The sequence below is a fragment of the Dreissena polymorpha genome, chromosome 1 (genome assembly GCF_020536995.1).
Source record: "Dreissena polymorpha isolate Duluth1 chromosome 1, UMN_Dpol_1.0, whole genome shotgun sequence".
Lineage (NCBI taxonomy): Eukaryota > Metazoa > Mollusca > Bivalvia > Myida > Dreissenidae > Dreissena > Dreissena polymorpha.
Window position 1 is genome coordinate 211,278,803 of NC_068355.1, and position 6,570 is coordinate 211,285,372.

The 6,570-nt window shown below is 37.5% G+C and overlaps 1 protein-coding gene across 4 annotated transcripts in view; it reads left to right on the forward strand.

Annotated features, from left to right (window-relative positions):
* Window positions 1-5,994, forward strand: part of LOC127864858 (uncharacterized) — a 322,960-nt gene extending 316,966 nt beyond the window's left edge. Inside the window, exons 5-6 of one of the 4 annotated variants that reach the window (XM_052404757.1) lie at window positions 2,696-3,513; window positions 5,981-5,994. The gene's annotated coding sequence lies outside the window, so the exon portion shown is untranslated. Of the gene's footprint in view, window positions 1-2,695; window positions 3,751-5,980 lie in introns of those variants that run through there. The other 3 variants (XR_008042315.1, XM_052404759.1, XM_052404758.1) reach the window with 3 other exon arrangements.
* Window positions 5,995-6,570: the final 576 nt, after the last annotated feature.

Below are 6,570 nucleotides of genomic sequence, written 5' to 3' on the forward strand. Positions count from 1 at the left end.
CACAAAATTATTATATTTGACACTCAAAACAACATTGTTACAAGATACAAAGGGCCACAACTCTGTTATTAACAGATGGTGTACAATGCCATTTGGCGTGAATCATCCTCTTATCCATATATATACGCATTACAGGTTTCAATAATATCCGCCAAAGCACTTCAAAAATATGGCTCCGGACACACAAAAAGCATTTTTCACGATACAAAGGGCCATAACTCTGTTATTAACTCATGGTGTACAATGCCATTTGGCGTGCATCATCCTCTTATCCATATGCATACTCATACCAAGTTTCAATGAAATCCACCAAAGCACTTACAAGATATGGCTCCGGACAGACGGGAGGAAAGACGGACGGACGGAAGGACCGACAGACAACGCCAAAACAATATCCCTCCGCCTATGGCGGGGGATGATAAAAAGTAGAGAAACTCGTATTGAGCACCTCTAAACTCACAAATTTGCACTGAAAGAAGCCCAAACACGTTTTAATAATATTATATTTCTTCTTCGATATAGCATATAAGAAGTTTACAGTATATTTACTGTATAATGTTATATAAGTTAATGTTATTTGCTCTTGAAAGCCCTTTATAAATCTAAGCATCGACAATGGAAGCCATATGTCTTATCAGGCATTATTATAATAATTTTCATTGTTCAAACATTTCTATGTGAAGGATCGATCTAAAATTTAGCAGCACATTGAGGATAGATGAAAAATGATAAGGAAGTGCATATTTTTTGCGTTTTAAACAGTTCAGGTTTTCTTATAGGTAACATTATACTAAATAATTGTTTTATGTTGGGCTGTTCTCAATAAAAAAAAATCATATTTTACTCGAGGCCATGTTTTACACTTTAGACTGGTGTTCTGCCTTTATCTCTTGGATATATTGAAAGGGAAATAAAAGGTGCTCACTACTTAATCCCTGACATATGATAAAAATATAGAGACTTAAGTACAAATTTGACCTGAAAACAGTTACATTGCACTAGAAAATGGCCGGAAAATTTAAGGTGCAAAAGAAGTAGAGTTTGATTTGAGTAAAGTTAATGTTTGGTTTTAACATGACATATCTTTTTTATTGCTTTAATTGATTCAGCTTAGAATGAACTTTCAGTAAAAGTATGGTTATGGTGGTCTCTATGTTCAAAATGTTGCATTTATTTTCTCTTTAATTTGTCGCTTTTATATGAATTATATAGGGAAATCATTTAGTATATTGTGGCCTTTAATAAATTTAGCTTACACTAACAAGGGAGAGAACTGTCAATATGTACCAGCAGTGAGTTGTTGCCATTAAATTGTTTCATATTTATTAATTTGTAATATGTCTTACAACTTTTATGACATGATGGTTTACTTTGGAATTGTTGTCTAGTGTGAATTTAAATTTCGATGAAGAGGGGGTATATTGCTTTGCTCATGTCGGTCTGTCGGTCGGTCCGTCCATCAGGTGGTTTTCAGACGATAACTCAAGAACGCTTGGGCCTAGGATCATGAAACTTCATAGGTACATTGATCATGACTTGCAGATGACCCCTATTGATTTTGAGGTGACTAGGTCAAAGGTCAAGGTCACGTTGACCAGAAATAGTAAAATGGTTTTTGAATGATAACTCATGAACGCATACGCCTAGGATCATGAAACTTCATGGGTAGATTGATCATGACTGGCAGATGACCCCTATTGATTTTCAGGTCACTAGGTCAAAGGTCAAGGTTACGGTGACCCGAAATAGTAAAATGGTTTTTGGATGATTACTCAAGAACGCATACGCCTAGGATCATGAAACTTCATAGGTAGATTGATCATGACTTGCAGATTACCCCTATCGATTTTGAGGTCACAAGGTCAAAGGTCAAGGTCACAGTGACCCCAAATAGTAAAATGATTTTAGGATGATAACTCAAGAACGCTTTTGCCTAGGATCATGACACTTCATATGTAGATTGATCGTGACCCGCAGATGACCCCTATTGATTTTGAGGTCACTAAGTCAAAGGTCAAGGTCACAGTGACAAAAATCGTATTCACACAATGGCTGCCACAACAACGGACAGCCCATATGGGGGGCATGCATGTTTTACAAACAGCCCTTGTTTTTGTTGTTATGCAGGAAAAACTTGCTAAAAACATCAATGAGCCGCGCTGTGAAAAAATAGGGCTTAATGCATGTGCTTAGATTGTAGTCCCAGATTAGCCTGTGCAGTCTGCACAGGCTACTTAGGGACAACAATTACCTCTTTAAAGGTATGTTTTGTTGAAAATAAGTATCTTCTTTTGTGAAAATCCAGTATCGTCAGAAAGTGTCCTCCCTGATTTGCTTATGTGGATTTCACATGCTAATCTGGGACGAAAGCTTCTAATATTGATGAGCGGCAAATTGGCTTATAAAATAAGACTGAAAGTTAAGTAAGAATAATAATTATTAATTAACAGGTTATTAAAGCATAAGCCAACACTTTTAATGTTTTAATACGAAATGGTTTAAGTGCATTAATTTTCATTAATTGCTATTTAGGACAAGGCACCAATGAAATGCCAAATTAGAAATTCAGATAATTATGTTTTGCTGTTGAAAACCTTCACATCCAATCAAGAGGCATATATGTAGTGTATTATACAATGTAATATAAAAATGTGTTACAAGTTCATATCCCCCACTCTAGTGTTGTTGTTTTCAGGAGAGCACCAGCATTGATATTGAGTTGGCCAAGCAACAGCACCAGTCTGGCCTGCAGGAGCCCCAATACAGAATGATCCTTTCCCTCTCCTGATCCCGAGCTCCTCCCACTGGACCACCGGCCACAAGGGATCAGCATCGTTACACAAGTCTGTTCTGCAAAAAATCCACAGCACGTCAAGTTTTCACGCGCTGTTATGAACAACCGAAATGTCCGTGTCGAGATTTCCCCAAGCATGCCCGAGTAGTTTTGTTTAGCTCAAGTGCCCAAGTAGGATGAGTGTTACAGAAGCGAGACGTTATAGCAGTACTTATGGTAACGCTAACAGTTAACGCTTACAGTTAGTTCTCGCTGTGGACATCACAAAGTATCTCACGAAGAATTAAACGTTGAATAATTTGTTTCATTCTTTATAAGACAGCTATATATTCAGCTAGGAATGAGAGCAAATCAAGGAACAATTGAAACGATTCATTTAGAAGTGTATCTGCTGTAGATAGTTAGGACAGTAGTAGCGTTACGGACTGTCCTCAGCGCACAATCTATTCATGTGGTGCGCCTCAGACGCGAATTCCGCCCATTTTTGAAAACAAGTTGCTAAAAGTAAACACGTCCAGTTTTGTTATGAGCACTTTGCACTCCGAGCCCAAAAGGCATCGCATTGAATTGAGACTAATGAAGGCGTAAAAACATGACACCAGATTTGTTGTATGGTCCAGTACGCCCTTCGACTCTCAACCCGAAGTTAATCAGAACTCAATCTCGGCCCTTAACAATATCTGTGAGGCCAGCATATCAGCTCAGCTTCTGAGCTTCAGGTGAGACCTTACAGTGCTATTAATTTTGTCAAAGATTGGGCCTAAATTCAGCCCCATTCCACAAAAAGTCTTTAAAAAAAAAAAATATTTAATACTGGTTAAAATTTACAATGCAATATTTGCCAAAAAAATGTTTGATAGGTTGCAACAGAGTTACTTGCCTTATTAAGCTGTATAAGTTGAAACTTAGTACAATTAAAATACAAATAAAAAATTCTAAATTGTTAAGTATTTGTGTTCACGTATAACTGATTATGATTTTTATACGCCCGTATAAAATACGGGACGTATTATGTGAAACCCCTTGGCGGCGGGCGGGCGGGCGGCGGGCGGAAGGCATCACTTTGTCCGGACTCTAATTCAAATTGTATTCATCCGATCTTCACCAAACTTGGTCAGCAGTTGCATCTAGTTGATATCTAGGCCAAGTTCGAATATGGGTCATGCCGGGTCAAAAACTAGGTCATAGGGTCAATAAGTGCATTTTCAAAGGGGCCACTTTGTCCGGACTCTATTTCAAATTGTATTCATCCGATCTTCACCAAACTTGGTCAGCAGTTGCATCTAGTTGATATCTAGGCCAAGTTCGAATATGGGTCATGCCGGGTCAAAAACTAGGTCATAGGGTCAATAAGTGCATTTTCAAAGGGGCCACTTTGTCCGGACTCTATTTCAAATTGTATTCATCCGATCTTCACCAAATTTGGTCAGAAGTTGTGTCTAGATGATATGTAGGCTCAAGTTCAAATATGGGTCATGCCGGGTCAAAAACTAGGTCACGAGGTTACTTAGTGCATTTCAAGCATTTAGCATGGTGTCCGCTCTCTAATTGAAGTAGTTTTCATCTGATCTTCACCTAATTTGGTCAGAAGTTGTGTCTAGATGATATGTAGGTCAAGTTCGAACATGGGTCATGCCGGGTCAAAACGAGGTCACATAGTGCATTTCAAGCATTAAGCATGTGTCCGCTCTTTAATTGGAGTAGTTTTCATCTGATCTTCACCAAATTTAGTCAGATGTTACATCTAAGTGATATCTAGGTCAAGTTCAAATATGGGTCATGCCGGGTCAATAACTAGGTCTTGAGGACACTTTCAAGCATTGAGCATGGTGTCCAAACCTTCGAACGGGCGTATCTTGTGACAGTTTGGCACTCTTGTTATTTAAATTAGAAACTGGATGTTTGCAAAGTCAAAATCACTATACTGCTTCATATCCTTATGCACACACTTTCAACGCTAGTGACTAAACTTTACATCTAAGGTCTGTCTTACAAAAACAATGGCATAAAATGTAGACATCAATTAGTATCGATTCAATATCACGTACATATAATAGATTTAACCATAATAGGCTATAATTACTAGTATAATGGCCCCTGGTAGCAAGACAGAGTATCATATACTTAATTCCCATAGACTTTCATCTGTTTTTGCATTTCTGTCTAATCCATAGGTAATACGTGTTTGATCAAGTACTCATATACTTACAGTATTGTGTCTTATGACGTGTTGTATTGTCTAACATTTAAAGTTGTTTAGTCTCGCGTAATAAGTTGTGCACATTTAAATGTGCACAGTCTCATATTTTAAGTTGTTTAGTGTCATGTTAAAAGTTTGTATTGTTTTACAATTAAATTTGCAAGTATCACATTTAAACTTATGTAGTCTTACATTTTAAGTTGTTAATTCTCACATTTAAAGTTGTTTAGTTTCATAATGAAAGTTATTTTAGTCAAAACAATTAAGGGGAAGGAAGTCTCGCACTTAAAATTACTGAAGTCATGCCTGTTTTTGTTTTTTTATGCCCCGGTAGGGTGGCAAAATAGCAGTTGAACTGTCGTCAGTCCGTCCGTCTGAAAAAATTAAACATAGGCCATAACTTTTGCAATATTAAAAATCACAATTTGATATTTGGCATGCATGTGTATCTCACGGACGTTGCAAAATTTAAGTGGTGAAAGGTCAAAGTCATCCTGAAGATAAAAGGTAAAACAAACAAATCCAATGGAAGTAACCACGCTTAAAAGAGAGATAATTTATATTTATCATTTGGAAGGTACAGATCATTTTTACATGGGAAGAAATTATTGTAAAGGGGTTATAATCAAAAACAAAAATATATAATCAAAGCGGCACAGTAGGGGCATTGTGTTTCTGACATACACATCTCTTGTTAAAAAAAGTATTACACATTGCTATGAGACTGTACTTTACTATGTATTTTTTGCGGTTTATAAACCCAAAATTTTCAATATTAAGTTTTTTGGGCATAACATTTTGATATTACAACGCTATTCTGAGTTCTTATTGGTGAATCATTAATTGCGATATTCTAAATATCAATTATAGACGCAACGTTTGGCATAAAAAAGCCAGGTGTGTAAAGTATTTTGTTGCAGGGCAAATTCATTTGTCACTAAAACTTAACCAATCGGGTTTTAGTTAACCTTCTATTTTCTTTTCAGCAAACACTTTAAGCGCCAAGATAAAACATCGTTGAAGTGAAGTAGATGACTATCCTGACCCCTTCGCTTAAGTAATCAGCACAAAAACGTCTTGCGTCAGAGTAGCAAACCTCCAAACATCTTCTCCATGTTGGCTACATCAACACTTCTTACAGCGGGAGCCTTGACGAGTTTGACTTTCCATCCCAGCATCGACTTGTTCCTTAATGCGACTGACCTCGATAAGTGCTCTCGAATAATGTGAACCTTATGCCAGTATGTGATTGACGCCATTTAACAACAGTTGCTGTTGAGAATTCCCAGGTTTGAGGTGGCAACTTTGGCGTCGGACTCTCTCCACCTCTGTCTATGGCCCGGTCAAAGCAGCAACAGCTGCAATAAGAACAACAAGTAGTATCTGAGAGGTGCTCTGCTGGGATACGGGGCTTCATGTATGTGCTTAAGTGTCTATTCCAGAATAGCCTGTGGAGACTGCACATACATTAAGTCCTATTAAAGCATCATCTCAGATTAGCCTATGCAGACTGCACATACATTAAGTCCTATTAAAGCATCATCTCAGATTAGCCTGTGCAGACTGCACATACATT